The sequence below is a fragment of the Petromyzon marinus genome, unplaced genomic scaffold (genome assembly GCF_048934315.1).
Source record: "Petromyzon marinus isolate PM22_M1 ecotype Great Lakes invasive population unplaced genomic scaffold, UKy_Petmar_22M1.pri1.0 PM_G_Scaffold_19, whole genome shotgun sequence".
Taxonomy (NCBI): domain Eukaryota; kingdom Metazoa; phylum Chordata; class Hyperoartia; order Petromyzontiformes; family Petromyzontidae; genus Petromyzon; species Petromyzon marinus.
Window position 1 is genome coordinate 1,030,067 of NW_027422750.1, and position 19,957 is coordinate 1,050,023.

At 47.0% G+C, this 19,957-nt stretch overlaps 1 long non-coding RNA gene across 2 annotated transcripts; it reads left to right on the forward strand.

The window, feature by feature from the left end:
- Window positions 1-10,704: 10,704 nt before the first annotated feature.
- Window positions 10,705-16,454, forward strand: LOC142912095 (uncharacterized). 2 transcript variants are annotated; one of them, XR_012933917.1, is made up of 6 exons: window positions 10,705-10,928; window positions 11,303-11,349; window positions 13,142-13,281; window positions 13,425-13,502; window positions 13,888-13,980; window positions 15,008-16,454. It is a non-coding gene; the product is annotated as an uncharacterized LOC142912095 (long non-coding RNA). The 2 variants fall into 2 exon arrangements; XR_012933918.1 differs by lacking the exon at window positions 15,008-16,454 and adding an exon at window positions 14,659-14,689.
- Window positions 16,455-19,957: the final 3,503 nt, after the last annotated feature.

The following is a 19,957-nucleotide window of genomic DNA, read 5'->3' on the forward strand; positions in this document are numbered from 1 at the left end:
ACCATACTTCACCACGCTGGTCAATGTGTACTGACCATACTTTACCACCCTGGTCAATGTGTACTGACCATACTTCACCACCCTGGTCAATGTGTACTGACCATACTTCACCACCCTGGTCAATGTGTACTGACCATACTTCACCACCCTGGTCAATGTGTACTGACCATACTTCACCACCCTGGTCAATGTGTACTGACCATACTTCACCACCCTGGTCAATGTGTACTGACCATACTTCACCACGCTGGTCAATGTGTACTGACCATACTTCACCACCCTGGTTAATGTGACCTGACCATACTTCACCACTCTGGTCAATGTGTACTGACCATACTTCACCACCCTGGTCAATGTGACCTGACCATACTTCACCACGCTGGTCAATGTGACCTGACCATACTTCACCACTCTGGTCAATGTGGACTGACCATACTTCACCACGCTGGTCAATGTGTACTGACCATACTTCACCACGCTGGTCAATGTGGACTGACCATACTTCACCACGCTGGTCAATGTGACCTGACCATACTTCACCACTCTGGTTAATGTGGACTGACCATACTTCACCACTCTGGTTAATGTGTACTGACCATACTTCACGCTGGTCAATGTGGACTGACCATACTTCACCACGCTGGTCAATGTGTACTGACCATACTTCACCACGATGGTCAATGTGACCTGACCATACTTCACCACGCTGGTCAATGTGTACTGACCATACTTCACCACGCTGGTCAATGTGTACTGACCATACTTCACCACGCTGGTCAATGTGTACTGACCATACTTCACCACACTGGTCAATGTGACCTGACCATACTTCACCACGCTGGTCAATGTGACCTGACCATACTTCACCACGCTGGTCAATGTGTACTGACCATACTTCACCACGCTGGTCAATGTGTACTGACCATACTTCACCACGCTGGTCAATGTGACCTGACCATACTTCACCACGCTGGTCAATGTGTACTGACCATACTTCACCACGCTGGTCAATGTGTACTGACCATACTTCACCACGCTGGTCAATGTGTACTGACCATACTTCACCACTCTGGTCAATGTGACCTGACCATACTTCACCACGCTGGTCAATGTGTACTGACCATACTTCACCACGCTGGTCAATGTGTACTGACCATACTTCACCACTGGTCAATGTGTACTGACCATACTTCACCACGCTTGTCAATGTGTACTGACCATACTTCACCACGCTGGTCAATGTGTACTGACCATACTTCACCACCCTGGTCAATGTGTACTGACCATACTTCACCACCCTGGTCAATGTGTACTGACCATACTTCACCACCCTGGTCAATGTGTACTGACCATACTTCACCACCCTGGTCAATGTGTACTGACCATACTTCACCACGCTGGTCAATGTGTACTGACCATACTTCACCACCCTGGTCAATGTGTACTGACCATACTTCACCACCCTGGTCAATGTGTACTGACCATACTTCACCACTCTGGTCAATGTGTACTGACCATACTTCACCACCCTGGTCAATGTGTACTGACCATACTTCACCACGCTGGTCAATGTGACCTGACCATACTTCACCACTCTGGTCAATGTGTACTGACCATACTTCACCACGCTGGTCAATGTGACCTGACCATACTTCACCACGCTGGTCAATGTGACCTGACCATACTTCACCACTCTGGTCAATGTGGACTGACCATACTTCACCACCCTGGTCAATGTGTACTGACCATACTTCACCACGCTGGTCAATGTGTACTGACCATACTTCACCACGCTGGTCAATGTGACCTGACCATACTTCACCACTCTGGTTAATGTGGACTGACCATACTTCACCACTCTGGTTAATGTGTACTGACCATACTTCACGCTGGTCAATGTGGACTGACCATACTTCACCACGCTGGTCAATGTGTACTGACCATACTTCACCACGATGGTCAATGTGACCTGACCATACTTCACCACGCTGGTCAATGTGTACTGACCATACTTCACCACGCTGGTCAATGTGTACTGACCATACTTCACCACGCTGGTCAATGTGTACTGACCATACTTCACCACACTGGTCAATGTGACCTGACCATACTTCACCACGCTGGTCAATGTGACCTGACCATACTTCACCACGCTGGTCAATGTGTACTGACCATACTTCACCACGCTGGTCAATGTGTACTGACCATACTTCACCACGCTGGTCAATGTGACCTGACCATACTTCACCACGCTGGTCAATGTGTACTGACCATACTTCACCACGCTGGTCAATGTGTACTGACCATACTTCACCACGCTGGTCAATGTGTACTGACCATACTTCACCACTCTGGTCAATGTGACCTGACCATACTTCACCACGCTGGTCAATGTGTACTGACCATACTTCACCACGCTGGTCAATGTGTACTGACCATACTTCACCACTGGTCAATGTGTACTGACCATACTTCACCACGCTTGTCAATGTGTACTGACCATACTTCACCACGCTGGTCAATGTGTACTGACCATACTTCACCACCCTGGTCAATGTGTACTGACCATACTTCACCACCCTGGTCAATGTGTACTGACCATACTTCACCACCCTGGTCAATGTGTACTGACCATACTTCACCACCCTGGTCAATGTGTACTGACCATACTTCACCACGCTGGTCAATGTGTACTGACCATACTTCACCACCCTGGTCAATGTGTACTGACCATACTTCACCACCCTGGTCAATGTGTACTGACCATACTTCACCACTCTGGTCAATGTGTACTGACCATACTTCACCACCCTGGTCAATGTGTACTGACCATACTTCACCACGCTGGTCAATGTGTACTGACCATACTTCACCACCCTGGTCAATGTGTACTGACCATACTTCACCACGCTGGTCAATGTGACCTGACCATACTTCACCACGCTGGTCAATGTGACCTGACCATACTTCACCACCCTGGTCAATGTGTACTGACCATACTTCACCACCCTGGTCAATGTGTACTGACCATACTTCACCACGCTGGTCAATGTGTACTGACCATACTTCACCACCCTGGTCAATGTGACCTGACCATACTTCACCACTCTGGTCAATGTGTACTGACCATACTTCACCACCCTGGTCAATGTGTACTGACCATACTTCACCACGCTGGTCAATGTGTACTGACCATACTTCACCACCCTGGTCAATGTGTACTGACCATACTTCACCACGCTGGTCAATGTGTACTGACCATACTTCACCACCCTGGTCAATGTGTACTGACCATACTTCACCACGCTGGTCAATGTGGACTGACCATACTTCACCACGCTGGTCAATGTGACCTGACCATACTTCACCACCCTGGTCAATGTGTACTGACCATACTTCACCACCCTGGTCAATGTGTACTGACCATACTTCACCACGCTGGTCAATGTGTACTGACCATACTTCACCACCCTGGTCAATGTGACCTGACCATACTTCACCACTCTGGTCAATGTGTACTGACCATACTTCACCACCCTGGTCAATGTGTACTGACCATACTTCACCACGCTGGTCAATGTGTACTGACCATACTTCACCACCCTGGTCAATGTGTACTGACCATACTTCACCACGCTGGTCAATGTGACCTGACCATACTTCACCACCCTGGTCAATGTGTACTGACCATACTTCACCACGCTGGTCAATGTGGACTGACCATACTTCACCACGCTGGTCAATGTGAACTGACCATACTTCACCACTCTGGTCAATGTGACCTGACCATACTTCACCACTCTGGTCAATGTGACCTGACCATACTTCACCACGCTGGTCAATGTGACCTGACAATACTTCACCACGCTGGTCAATGTGTACTGACCATACTTCACCACGCTGGTCAATGTGTACTGACCATACTTCACCACGCTGGTCAATGTGACCTGACCATACTTCACCACGCTGGTCAATGTGTACTGACCATACTTCACCACGCTGGTCAATGTGTACTGACCATACTTCACCACGCTGGTCAATGTGTACTGACCATACTTCACCACCCTGGTCAATGTGACCTGACCATACTTCACCACTCTGGTCAATGTGTACTGACCATACTTCACCACCCTGGTCAATGTCACCTGACCATACTTCACCACGCTGGTCAATGTGACCTGACCATACTTCACCACTCTGGTCAATGTGGACTGACCATACTTCACCACGCTGGTCAATGTGTACTGACCATACTTTACCACCCTGGTCAATGTGTACTGACCATACTTCACCACCCTGGTCAATGTGTACTGACCATACTTCACCACCCTGGTCAATGTGTACTGACCATACTTCACCACCCTGGTCAATGTGTACTGACCATACTTCACCACCCTGGTCAATGTGTACTGACCATACTTCACCACGCTGGTCAATGTGTACTGACCATACTTCACCACCCTGGTCAATGTGACCTGACCATACTTCACCACTCTGGTCAATGTGTACTGACCATACTTCACCACCCTGGTCAATGTGACCTGACCATACTTCACCACGCTGGTCAATGTGACCTGACCATACTTCACCACTCTGGTCAATGTGGACTGACCATACTTCACCACGCTGGTCAATGTGTACTGACCATACTTCACCACGCTGGTCAATGTGGACTGACCATACTTCACCACGCTGGTCAATGTGACCTGACCATACTTCACCACTCTGGTTAATGTGGACTGACCATACTTCACCACTCTGGTTAATGTGTACTAACCATACTTCACGCTGGTCAATGTGGACTGACCATACTTCACCACGCTGGTCAATGTGTACTGACCATACTTCACCACGATGGTCAATGTGACCTGACCATACTTCACCACGCTGGTCAATGTGTACTGACCATACTTCACCACGCTGGTCAATGTGTACTGACCATACTTCACCACGCTGGTCAATGTGTACTGACCATACTTCACCACACTGGTCAATGTGACCTGACCATACTTCACCACGCTGGTCAATGTGACCTGACCATACTTCACCACGCTGGTCAATGTGACCTGACCATACTTCACCACGCTGGTCAATGTGTACTGACCATACTTCACCACGCTGGTCAATGTGTACTGACCATACTTCACCACGCTGGTCAATGTGTACTGACCATACTTCACCACTCTGGTCAATGTGACCTGACCATACTTCACCACGCTGGTCAATGTGTACTGACCATACTTCACCACGCTGGTCAATGTGTACTGACCATACTTCACCACTGGTCAATGTGTACTGACCATACTTCACCACGCTTGTCAATGTGTACTGACCATACTTCACCACGCTGGTCAATGTGTACTGACCATACTTCACCACCCTGGTCAATGTGTACTGACCATACTTCACCACCCTGGTCAATGTGTACTGACCATACTTCACCACCCTGGTCAATGTGTACTGACCATACTTCACCACCCTGGTCAATGTGTACTGACCATACTTCACCACGCTGGTCAATGTGTACTGACCATACTTCACCACCCTGGTCAATGTGTACTGACCATACTTCACCACCCTGGTCAATGTGTACTGACCATACTTCACCACTCTGGTCAATGTGTACTGACCATACTTCACCACCCTGGTCAATGTGTACTGACCATACTTCACCACGCTGGTCAATGTGTACTGACCATACTTCACCACCCTGGTCAATGTGTACTGACCATACTTCACCACGCTGGTCAATGTGACCTGACCATACTTCACCACCCTGGTCAATGTGTACTGACCATACTTCACCACGCTGGTCAATGTGGACTGACCATACTTCACCACGCTGGTCAATGTGACCTGACCATACTTCACCACCCTGGTCAATGTGTACTGACCATACTTCACCACCCTGGTCAATGTGTACTGACCATACTTCACCACGCTGGTCAATGTGTACTGACCATACTTCACCACCCTGGTCAATGTGACCTGACCATACTTCACCACTCTGGTCAATGTGTACTGACCATACTTCACCACCCTGGTCAATGTGTACTGACCATACTTCACCACGCTGGTCAATGTGTACTGACCATACTTCACCCCCCTGGTCAATGTGTACTGACCATACTTCACCACGCTGGTCAATGTGACCTGACCATACTTCACCACCCTGGTCAATGTGTACTGACCATACTTCACCACGCTGGTCAATGTGGACTGACCATACTTCACCACGCTGGTCAATGTGAACTGACCATACTTCACCACTCTGGTCAATGTGACCTGACCATACTTCACCACTCTGGTCAATGTGACCTGACCATACTTCATCACCCTGGTCAATGTGACCTGATCATACTTCACCACCCTGGTCAATGTGTACTGACCATACTTCACCACGCTGGTCAATGTGTACTGACCATACTTCACCACCCTGGTCAATGTGACCTGACCATACTTCACCACTCTGGTCAATGTGTACTGACCATACTTCACCACCCTGGTCAATGTGTACTGACCATACTTCACCACCCTGGTCAATGTGTACTGACCATACTTCACCACGCTGGTCAATGTGACCTGACCATACTTCACCACTCTGGTCAATGTGTACTGACCATACTTCACCACCCTGGTCAATGTGTACTGACCATACTTCACCACGCTGGTCAATGTGTACTGACCATACTTCACCACCCTGGTCAATGTGTACTGACCATACTTCACCACGCTGGTCAATGTGACCTGACCATACTTCACCACCCTGGTCAATGTGTACTGACCATACTTCACAACGCTGCTCAATGTGACCTGACCATACTTCACCACCCTGGTCAATGTGTACTGACCATACTTCACCACGCTGGTCAATGTGGACTGACCATACTTCACCACGCTGGTCAATGTGACCTGACCATACTTCACCACTCTGGTCAATGTGACCTGACCATACTTCACCACTCTGGTCAATGTGACCTGACCATACTTCATCACCCTGGTCAATGTGACCTGATCATACTTCACCACCCTGGTCAATGTGTACTGACCATACTTCACCACCCTGGTCAATGTGACCTGACCATACTTCACCACCCTGGTCAATGTGTACTGACCATACTTCACCACCCTGGTCAATGTGACCTGACCATACTTCACCACGCTGGTCAATGTGACCTGACCATACTTCACCACTCTGGTTAATGTGGACTGACCATACTTCACCACTCTGGTTAATGTGTACTGACCATACTTCACGCTGGTCAATGTGGACTGACCATACTTCACCACGCTGGTCAATGTGTACTGACCATACTTCACCACGATGGTCAATGTGACCTGACCATACTTCACCACGCTGGTCAATGTGTACTGACCATACTTCACCACGCTGGTCAATGTGTACTGACCATACTTCACCACTCTGGTCAATGTGACCTGACCATACTTCACCACGCTGGTCAATGTGACCTGACCATACTTCACCACGCTGGTCAATGTGTACTGACCATACTTCACCACGCTGGTCAATGTGTACTGACCATACTTCACCACGCTGGTCAATGTGACCTGACCATACTTCACCACGCTGGTCAATGTGTACTGACCATACTTCACCACGCTGGTCAATGTGTACTGACCATACTTCACCACGCTGGTCAATGTGTACTGACCATACTTCACCACTCTGGTCAATGTGACCTGACCATACTTCACCACGCTGGTCAATGTGTACTGACCATACTTCACCACGCTGGTCAATGTGTACTGACCATACTTCACCACTGGTCAATGTGTACTGACCATACTTCACCACGCTTGTCAATGTGTACTGACCATACTTCACCACGCTGGTCAATGTGTACTGACCATACTTCACCACCCTGGTCAATGTGTACTGACCATACTTCACCACCCTGGTCAATGTGTACTGACCATACTTCACCACCCTGGTCAATGTGTACTGACCATACTTCACCACGCTGGTCAATGTGTACTGACCATACTTCACCACCCTGGTCAATGTGACCTGACCATACTTCACCACTCTGGTCAATGTGTACTGACCATACTTCACCACCCTGGTCAATGTGTACTGACCATACTTCACCACCCTGGTCAATGTGTACTGACCATACTTCACCACGCTGGTCAATGTGTACTGACCATACTTCACCACCCTGGTCAATGTGACCTGACCATACTTCACCACTCTGGTCAATGTGTACTGACCATACTTCACCACCCTGGTCAATGTGTACTGACCATACTTCACCACGCTGGTCAATGTGTACTGACCATACTTCACCACCCTGGTCAATGTGTACTGACAATACTTCACCACGCTGGTCAATGTGACCTGACCATACTTCACCACCCTGGTCAATGTGTACTGACCATACTTCACCACGCTGGTCAATGTGGACTGACCATACTTCACCACGCTGGTCAATGTGACCTGACCATACTTCACCACCCTGGTCAATGTGTACTGACCATACTTCACCACCCTGGTCAATGTGTACTGACCATACTTCACCACGCTGGTCAATGTGTACTGACCATACTTCACCACGCTGGTCAATGTGACCTGACCATACTTCACCACCCTGGTCAATGTGTACTGACCATACTTCACCACGCTGGTCAATGTGGACTGACCATACTTCACCACGCTGGTCAATGTGACCTGACCATACTTCACCACCCTGGTCAATGTGTACTGACCATACTTCACCACCCTGGTCAATGTGTACTGACCATACTTCACCACCCTGGTCAATGTGACCTGACCATACTTCACCACTCTGGTCAATGTGTACTGACCATACTTCACCACCCTGGTCAATGTGTACTGACCATACTTCACCACGCTGGTCAATGTGTACTGACCATACTTCACCACCCTGGTCAATGTGTACTGACCACACTTCACCACCCTGGTCAATGTGTACTGACCATACTTCACCACGCTGGTCAATGTGTACTGACCATACTTCACCACTCTGGTCAATGTGACTTGACCATACTTCATCACCCTGGTCAATGTGACCTGACCATACTTCACCACCCTGGTCAATGTGACCTGACCATACTTCACCACGCTGGTCAACCTGCGCAAATATTAAACGCCGTGTATATTACGATGATAAAATAAACATTAGGCGAGTAATTTAAGAGTTGTGTTTAATTAAAAGTTTACCTCACGCGAGCCCCCAGCGCAGCCGTTTTCACTTTTCCCGCCAAAAACAAACCGTCACCAAAACCAACGCCGCAAACTCTTCACGTTCCCACTTGGACGGCTAACTTCAGCTTAATTATTAATTATCTATCACTCGTGACTCACTCTCTCTCTATACACACACACACGTGTGTACATGTACACGATGAGGAGATTATTTACTTTGTTAACAAAACAACCTCGCGGTGGCCTTCAGGGACTGAGAGGCGCTGCCGAGGGCGCGAGGGGGGGTGGAGGCAGCCGGGGCCACGTGACCCGGAGTCACAAAAAGCGCGGGAAATTTTTAAAACCTCGCCTGGTGTACAGGAGGTCGTAGTTCATAGTTTAATTTATTTGGTATAGCCCTGTGAGCCATTCGGCTCTTGAATCGGGTGCAACCTCAACAAACAAAAAAACATGAACATGAAAACATCTTAAAGTGATTATGTGTGACTGTGCAAACAGAAAATACAGGAAAAAAAAAACATCAAAAATATTCCTGAAATAGCACCGTACACCAACGCTGTGTGCAAAAAATCCCAGTGGGATGCAAGTCAAACAACAACAACAACCACAAGACAACTAAGATTAAGGCCATCAGTCTAACTCCGTACTACAATAAACAAAAACATGGCCAAAAATAAAATAAAAACTTTTCGAAATCACCAAAATAAAAGCCATAAATGCAATGTAACAGTGATCATAGGGACTGTGACCGAATTTTTAACAATAAACTACATAAATAAATTATAACACCAAAATCTAGAGCCATATTTTAGGCCACTGAATAGCAGTGGCAGCTAGGGGTGTACAACTCCTCTAGAGCAGTTTTGAGTGAAGATCTCATAGGTAGTGATTCAAGTTGCAGTTTATTGGCAATAGCATTCCAGACCCTGGGGGCATCAATAGCAAAGGCCCTTCCTCCTGTTTTTGTACGGCAATAGGGAATGTGAAGCTGGTAAATGAGCGAAGACCTGAGGTCAAATTTGTTCTTTGAAACAGAGAGGAGATCCAGTAGGTAGTCTGCGGAATTTTTTGTAAGTACATCGTGAATAAATAAGATCTGGTGCACAAGCCGTCGAACATTAAGATATGTTAAGTTTGACCCAATGTAGAGATCACAGTGGTGAGTCTATGGGGCAGTGTTGAGTCTATGGGCAGTGTTGAGTATATGGGCAGTGTTGAGTCTACGGGCAGTGTTGAGTCTACGGGCAGTGTTGACTCTACGGGCAGTGCTGAGTCTATGGTGCAGTGTTGAGTCTATGGGGAGTGTTGAGTCTATGGGCAGTGCTGAGTCTATGGGCAGTGTTGAGTCTATGGGCAGTGTTGAGTCTATGGTGCAGTGTTGAGTATATGGGCAGTGTTGAGTCTATGGGCAGTGTTGAGTCTATGGGCAGTGCTGAGTCTATGGGCAGTGTTGAGTCTATGGGCAGTGCTGAGTCTATGGGCAGTGTTTATCAATTCTACAGAATCTGAGCCTCGCTCGCACTGCGTGTTCGCCTATCCACACTACGATTTATAAAAGCGCCCTGCTAAGGCCTCACGTGATAACAGCCCCGCCGAGTCGCCTGCCCGTGATTCGAGGCACGGAACGTCGAATCTCCTCCTCCACCACGACCACACGAGGACATTGTTTTGTTTGTAACCTCACCACGAAGGAGGATATAGCTCAAGACCCCCTCCCCAGCACCTACGCAGCGTTGCGCTGGTGAGTGCCGCGTTGAGGCCTATTCCGGGAGTGTCACCGGTCTCGGCTAGATTGCCCAGCCGGCCGAGGCGGCACTTTGGCCGGCTACAGATGCCGCTGTCATGCGATGGTCTCCATGGAGACCTGGAAGATGGTCTCTAGGTTATGTTGTGGGTTAGCAAGCTTCCAAAGGATGCGTGAAGGCTGCCGCTCGGCTTTTTGTAACGAATCTTTGCTGCGTGTTTTAAACTTTAATTGTTTGCGATGCACGCGTGTCAACGTGGTGATGCGTCGCTCAAAGACTTCACTCGAGCGCGTCGTGTTCAAGCTCACTTTGTCTACCTTAGCAGCTTACAAAGTGCCGCCCAATAATTTACCGTGCGTCTGCCTCTTAGGCCGAGTGAACCGCTTGAACAAGGGCACATTCAGAAGCGTAAACTCTGTGAGTATCTCGTTTTAAATTTTGATTTGAAGCTTTCGTGACTGCAGTAATTCATATTCTTAGCTCTTTCGGTAAAGTCACGTTGAAGGGAAACAATAAAATAATAAAATATATATAAAATAATTAAAATTCTCACGACGTTTCGACCTGATGACAACCGTTTGTGTTATGGTCGAAACGTCGTGAGAAATTTTATTGTTATATATATTTTTTTATTTTATTGTTTCCCTTCAACGTGACTTTACCGAAAGAGCTAAGAATATCTCGTTTTATTCATAGTTCGTGTTTCCAAGGACAAAAACAATTGCACATTCTCATTACCAATACATCGACCTGGCTGGTGGTCACACTTGCCAGGAGCCCCTTTCCCTGTCGGCTTGACATTTTTTTCAACTCAATTGTTTTTTTACACAGCTCTTGGACAGACGTGCGGCAGTGTTGGTTTATATCCTGGAAGGTGCTCTCACTCCAGGGGCTGTTTCATTGATGGGAAAATAACCTGAGCTGGGGCTGTAATCAATGTTGTTTTATTGATCTAGTTTAAAACATCAGCACGAACATCGGTGCCAAACTAACACGATGTGAGGCGCTAGATTTGAAGCTTTCGTGATGTGCAAGGATTCATAGTCTTTAGCTTTTTTTCGGTAAAGTCGCGCTGGTAAAAAAAATAAAGTTAAACCCAAGTTAAACTTTAGCAGCCTTATAGTTTACAGCAGTATGCTCCGCAAGGCAACCAGTTTGTCAGCTTAACTACTGCCTTCTGCCTCTGGTTCACGTGTGTAACGCTCTTCAACCTGCACACGGCCATCTCTCCGTCCCCAACCCCCTGCAGCATAACAGAAGGTGGCTTAACTTAGCCCCCCCCCACGGCCCTTCTTGTCTCTCCCCCCCCCCCCCCCCCCTTAACCTGTATACAATCTCGGGTGTCTTAGAGTTCTCTTCACCTGATGCAGCAATTTTGCCGTGACGGTTTCCACCTCAAGACGGAAGCTTGTGCTGCTGCCTCCGAAACGTGATTTTAATTGAGTTGTTTTTTTCATTTATTTATTTTATAGATATTTTTTTTACCTACGTGACTTTAGCAAAAAAAAAAGAAAGAGTCCGATGCGAGGAGGCGTTTCCCCCAACGTTCGTTTTCTGCGGTGGCAAAAAATGCAGCCTCTGCGAAACGATGAGAACCTAAACATTTTGCTCAACACAGGAGGAACGTGTCCATCAGTGAGGGAGCCTTAGGCATGCATCCAATTGTCCCTTGTGAAGGAGGAGGTCTTTAACCCGGCATGGTTGTCACCTGGTGTACAGGAGGTCGTGGGGTTTGATACCGACCCTGACACTCCCTGCTCTTTCTTTGGGGTTGACGTTTCTCGCTCCCCGCGGCCGCGTGGATTTTTCTCCCAGAGTCCTCCGGTTTTTCCCCCTCCGCATTCCGAAACGCCACGCGTTTAGAGTATTTTGCCCTGAATGTCCACTTGATATCAGCCCACCATTTATGGGCCAAGGTCTCTTCTTAAAAAAGAGCTATGTAGCATGGTGGTGTGCTTCCCGTGGCAACATTAAACATTGGTTAGTTTTATTAGTATATATATTTTTAAAGTGATTTGTTTTACTCTTCCTGTAACTCTGCACTCACGCCGTGTTTTTGTTTTGTGTTTGTTGTCATGTTCTGACCCAGTGCCACAGCTGGACATCTGTGACAAAAAGAGCTTCGTAGCGCTTTGGATTCCTCCTCTTGCAGTCTAAATAAATATCATTCCCACTGCTCCTCCTACTCCCTCCCCTTCACCCCTCCTAGCCAAGTGAAGGAAGCCGCCAGGCCGACCATCTGCCACCTCCCCCCAATGGAGACTTTCTCCACCACCACCCGTTTAGTGGCCTTGCTGGTCGTTGTGCTGGGCGACCGTCGTCACAACCCCTTCGCCCTGCCCCTTGACCGTGAGTAGCAAACAGCGCCGCTACCACACTTGAGACGATGCCCCCTCTCAACGCTACTCCCACTAAAGGCCATCGACTAAACTCGACTCTTTTGACTTCACCAGGCAATGCCCACTGAGCTTCGTGGCGCTTTTTTTTTTCAGAAGCGCTCCGGCTCTTGCAAATGATGGCTTCAACGAAGCACTTCGACGTTCAAGCGGGGCCGAGTACTCGAAACACTTGTAGGTATCTGTGTGACACACACACTACACACACTACTCACACACAGAGACCCACAGACTTCTCACACAGAGACCCACACACTACTCACTCAGAGACCCACACACTACTCACACACAGAGACCCACAGACTACTCACACAGAGACCCACACACTACTCACACAGAGACCCACAGACTACTCACACAGAGACCCACACACTACTCACAGAGAGACACACACACTACTCACACAGAGACCCACACACTACTCACACAGAGACCCACACACTACTCACAGAGAGACACACACACTACTCACACAGAGACCCACACACTACTCACACAGAGACCCACACACTACTCACACAGAGACCCTACTAACACTCTGCTGTATTTTCGCCCACAGCTGCGGTTATCATCTCTGGCCACGTACGGTACCAAAGAAGCTCACATCAGGTGTATGCAGCAAAGCAGCAACCTCCGGACACACGACGGAAAGGTGCACGGTTGCGACATCACACACACACATACACATGTACAGGGCCCAGTTGAGTACGCAGTTTGTTAAGGTGCAGCACTGCAAGTACTTGCTCGTGCCCCTGTTGGCGGAAGGAGGAATAGGAGGAGGAGGGAGGAGGATGAGGAGGGGGAGGAGGAAGGGGAGGAGGAGGAGGGGGAGGAGGATGAGGAGGAGGAGGGGGAGGAGGATGAGGAGGAGGAGGATGAGGAGGAGGGGGAGGAGGGGGAGGAGGATGAGGAGGAGGGGGAGGAGGGGGAGGAGGAGGAGGAGGGGGAGGAGGATGAGGGGGAGGATGAGGAGGAGGATGAGGAGGACGAGGAGGAGGAGGGGGAGGAGGATAAGGAGGAGGTCCTTCACTGCACAGAGCGCTGTAGGGAGCTCCCCTCTAGGCAGGGCACGTTGGACCCCACTCCTCCACCACGCCAGCCAAACCTCTTGAAGTGTCCCACACTTCACCCCACCACGTGCCACCCGCCTAGACGGGAAGCACCGCGGTGAGCTCACTCCCACCGCCGGGCGGACAACAACGGAGTTGTCGCTCACGACCCGCGACCCCAGCGTGACCCCCCCCACGTCGACCCCCGGGGGCCGGGCCGGCGTCCCCTCGTTAGGAAAACTAAAACTGCGAAAAACTTTGTTTTTGTGTTTGACCGGCAGGTAAGGGCCCCACCGAGCTACGTGGCGCTTTTCACCGGCGACCGGGCCGTCGCCGTCGTCAGCGGGCGCGGACATTTTTTTGTTTTGCGGCCCAAACGCTTTGAAACGCGCGACGTCGATTCTGAGTGCGGCGCGGGGGGAGAGACGCCCGGAAGGACCCGGAGGGAGAAATCCACGCGACCGCCACGGTGACGAGAGGCCAACGCGAGAAACAACCACTCCGAGCCGCAGAACCTTGCAGGCGAGAGGGAGAGAGAGAGGGTTCTGAAAATCGATTTTTTTATATTTTTAAAAAACCCACTTTGTGCGAATCGCCTTCTATGACCCCCCCCCACTCCACGACTCGTAGGGGGGGACGCGGCAGCCCCCCGACGACAGCCTCACACAGCCAGCGCCCCGCAGATGCTGTCGGAGCCAGACAGGATGTACAGAGCGAGAGAGGGAGAGGCGGTGTACATGGAGTGCTCGGTGTTGGTGTGGCCGCCCGCCACCATCCTGTGGTGAGACCGAACGCCGCGCCTGAGCGTCCGTCCCTCTCCGCCTCTCCTCTCGCTCTCCGCTCGCTGGAGACTCTTTTTGTTTATTTCACCGCCTGATGCCCACCGAGCCGTGCAGCTGTTTTTCAGAAGCTATCCGGCCATGTCGCAAACGACGGCCCTGACGACGCGCCTCGAAGCTCCCTGTCGCGAGGGCTGTACGTGCCCTGAACTTCTTTCGCACCCTACGTGGCCAACCGTGCTAATCAGAGGTACGGGTGCTGGGTCTGTTTTGTGAATGCCGCCAGTGGGTTTGCATGGCTGGCCACGTACGGAGCGAAAGAAGTTCAACATAGAACACTCCCATAGACTTCAATGTTAAAGGCTCCCATAGACTTCAATGTTAAAGGCTCCCATAGACTTCAATGTTAAAGGCTCCCACAGACTTCAATGTTACAGGCTCAAATAGACTTCAATATTAAAGGCTCCCATAGACTTCAATGTTAAAAGTTCCCATAGACGTCAATGTTACAGGCTTCCATAGACTTCAATGTTAAAGGCTCCCATAGACTTCAATGTTAAAGGCTCCCACAGACTTCAATGTTAAAGGCTCCCACAGACTTCAATGTTAAAGGCACCCATAGACTTCAATGTTAAAGGCTCCCATAGACTTCACTGTTAAAGGCTCCCATAGACTTCAATGTTAAAGGCTCCCATAGACCTCAATATTAAAGGCTCCCATAGACTTCAATGTTAAAGGCTCCCATAGACTTCAATGCTAAAGGCTCCCATAGACTTCAATGTTAAAGGCTCCCATAGAACAAGGATTTATGTCTACTGCATTAACCACAATACCTGCAGTCAAAATGCAAAAATAAAACATACTATGATAATATATGATGATGCATTGTCCTTGAAACTGATTGGTCCACACCAAGGGACGGCTTTCTTTTGAGCCTTTTGGCGTCATCTGGTCGAGCACCAATTGGGTCGAGGCTTCAATGCCACATATTTATTATCATAGTATGTTTTTTCGTTTGCATTTTGACTGCAGGTATTGTGGTTAATGCAGACATGAATCCTTGCTAAAAAGGCTTCAGTTTTGTTGCCAGAAAAAAAGAGGAAAAACCCTATTATTATATTTTGGTACTGGCAAAGGAGGTCTAATGATGAACAAAACATCAATGAAGCAATCTGATCTCATCTTGAACGGCTACTGTTGGCCTGCAGCCCGCCAAGTAACGCACTTGTGTAACGTATCTCGACAATAAAATGACTGGTCACTGTCCACTTCCAATGGAGCTTGGCTCTTTAACTTATCAGCCGTCTTTTCATTTGTGGGTGTGTCATTAACTTTGATAATTGATTCTTGTCAACACCACTGGGTACAAAGTTAATAAGTAACAATTTTTTTAAACAAAAATTAAACAGAAAAAACCGCAACACACACGCACATTTCATTACGAGATCTATAGAAATGTATAAAGTAACCTGTTGCAGAATTTGCCACTTGCTGGTTTTATCCACCATCAATTTATTATGAGAACCCTGTCTATATCTCAGATACAAATTCAGTGTAATGACAGTTCATTGGCTGATTGATATGAAAATAGGTTTTCCCATTTTTTTTCTGGCAACAAAACAGGTCACATTTAAAGCTGAACTTTGAGCTGAAATCCTTCAGAATGTGAGATGTTTTTATCTTCCATTATTTTCATACTTATTGTGTATATTGAGCATCACTTTGTGAGAAGCCAAAAAATGTAAACTGGCCACCATCAGCAACGTGGAATTCCAGGCTACAGATACAGGGTGGTCCAAATGTCTCATGTCTCCTCTAAAGCTTAATATTGTAATAGGAGGCTTTATTTAAAACGCAACATTTAATATGCAAATATGTTCGGGGTCAATTAATTTTGGGAGTCACAAGACATCAGGACCACTCTGCACAGCACGAGTTCAGGATCTACAATGGGAATAGGGTGCCACCCAGCGTTGCTTTAATAGGGTCGCAGCGAGGGTTGGAGTTTAACAAGAAGGAAAGATTTACATTATGAGACCTCCTTTGTCAGTAACAAGATATAGTAATAGGTTTTACCCAATCAAATTCAAGGACAGTGCATATTTTTATGAGAGTTGTCACTTTTGTTTGCATTTTGACTGCTTATGTTGTGGTTATTGCAAACATGATGCCTTGAATAAAGGTGTCAGTTTTTGTGCCAGTTAAAAGGGTAAAACCTATTACTATAACAAGGAAAGACATTTGCCCTCCCCTACCCCCCAAAGACTGGGTACAGTCTGTGAAGTTAAACCTGCAATTCCTACAGTATGAAATATTTCTTCATACATCATTCCACTGTACATCGTCAATTAATCGTGGAGCGTTAATCCACAAACTGCACATCTTCTAAGACTCGACAAAGCAGGCTGTAACCAAAATTGATTTGTGGGTCCATCGTACTGAAGCGAATTTGACAGAATCACTGGTGCCGATTAGACACGGGGACATTGACAAGAACAAACGCATTGATGCATCGCTCAAATTTTTTAATGAAATGAAAACATCGATTTTACACGAACAGATTCAGAATTAAAAGATCAAAAACATTCAATGAACGATTTACAGGAGACAGCAAAGTGATTGTTCAGAAGTAAAGTTAATTATCGTAAATAACGAATGATAAAATAGCCAACCGTCTAATAATTAATCGGAAGGATGTGGTTGCAGGGTCAATACAAACGGACATTACTTTTAAAAATATATAGTTAAAAAACATTATAAATGCCTTTACATTAAAAAAAAACATCACAATGGCACAAGGCTGTTGTAGAAGGATCAACAATCAGCCGAAATCGTAAGGTTCCCCATCCCTTAGTTACTGATCCGTGGCCAAGATAGGTTGCATGGATTAAATCCTGTAATCTCGCCTGGATAAAATAATAATAATGAATGATTGTAACTTGTCTGTGTACTGCTGTAATGTGAGCTCTACTGTAATATTGTATTTGTACTGATGCGTTCTGATCTCGAAAATAAAAATTTTCCAAAGTGAGCATTTAGACGGTGCTCATCTCCAGTTTAAGAGCTCTGAGCCACGTGGTGGAAATTCGACGTTACTATGGCGGGGGCAAGTAACCCCACTGTTGACTTCTCCACAGTGTGTTACTCATTGTATCTACCCCTGACAGATGATGGGCTGATCCAGTCTAGGTTGTCTTCATAATTATGCCAGAAGATGCAAATACAATACTTTTCGAAGCACCGCACATTATTTTTGCATGTTGAATATTTACCGCCACTGTAAATATGTAATTTTAATCAATGCATTGCTATAATGTTTTAATCAATCGTATTGTTATTAAGGTTCGGGTCAGGATTTTAGAGCAGTGTGTTTCAAATAGGTCGACCAGATTTGAAATCGCTACATCTCTGCAAACCACGAACTCTTCATAATAATCCACAATAAAGGTTTTCTGGGTTAGATCGCGTTATTTATAACTGTGTCGTAACCCTCCACCACCCGACACGGCCAATCAGCAAAAAATAAGTGTCACGTTGACAAAAGACAATTAGTTCACTAATTTATTTGCTGATTGGCCGTGTCGGGTGGTGGAGGGTTACGACACATTCATAAATAACGCGATCTAACTAAAAAAAACCTTTATTATGAATAATATTGGTCGCGAAAGCTTGCTACGTGTTAAACTGACACAATCACAACTTTGCCTTTTATATATATGGAGATATACTGTATGTTATTTTAATTAACTTTAACAATACACTACTGTATACAGTATGCTTTTCTCAAATGTGTCTTTACTGCCCCATGCTGTATATACCATCTTAAATCAGGACCAGTACTAAGAGTTTAGCCACGTGACAATACAGCAGACTCTCTGTTGTGTACTATACAGGACGGTCCAGATGTCTTATAACCCCCAATTAACTGACCCCGGAAAATGTGTTTCATTTGCGTATTAATTTCTGTTTCTAAATAAACCTTACATAAAATATATACCGTATGAAGATAATTAAGTGTGTGGGGGGGGGGTCACAAGACATCTGGAGCACCTTGTGGAACGTGACTATTTTATGTTAATAAAAAACAAACGACACTTATTAAAGACGAGTTTTGTGGGCAGCAGATGACAGCGAAGTAAAATAAATTGTGCTGCACTTCTAAAACTGCCACGTCTATGACTCCCTGCCTTTACCATCCTGCAAAATCGTGTCCATGACCCAGACAGCGTGGAGAGGGCCCTCATCCAAACAGCACATTGCCAAAAGGGGTTTTGTACGTGCAGTATACATCAAGTATACAGATAGTACTCCTGTATATTGTAACATACCTTATCGACTGACAGTTACCAGTGTCTTTCAGGGCTAGGTGCCTTCCACCCACACAATGGTCATCCTTCTTTACACACACACACAAATATATATTTAGCTACTGGAATTTTCACATTCTGTACACACGTAAATTGAAAGCTTCCATCTAAAGAACACTGCACCGTAGAGGCAAAATCTCGAATGTATGATCTGTGTGCGAGTGTTTAAACTGTGGTGATGCTGGCATGGCTCCGAGAGAGACTCCAATCCAGTAATAACAAAACAACTATAATAATAATTGGGGTTTTCCCCCTTTTTTCTGGCAACAAAACTGAAACCTTTTTGCAAGGATTCATGTTACTGCATTAACCACAATACCTGCAGTCTCAATGCAAAAATAAAACATACTATGATAATATATGATGATGCATTGTCCTTGAAACTGATTGGTCCACACCAAGGGACGGCTTTCTTTTGAGCCTTTTGGCGTCAT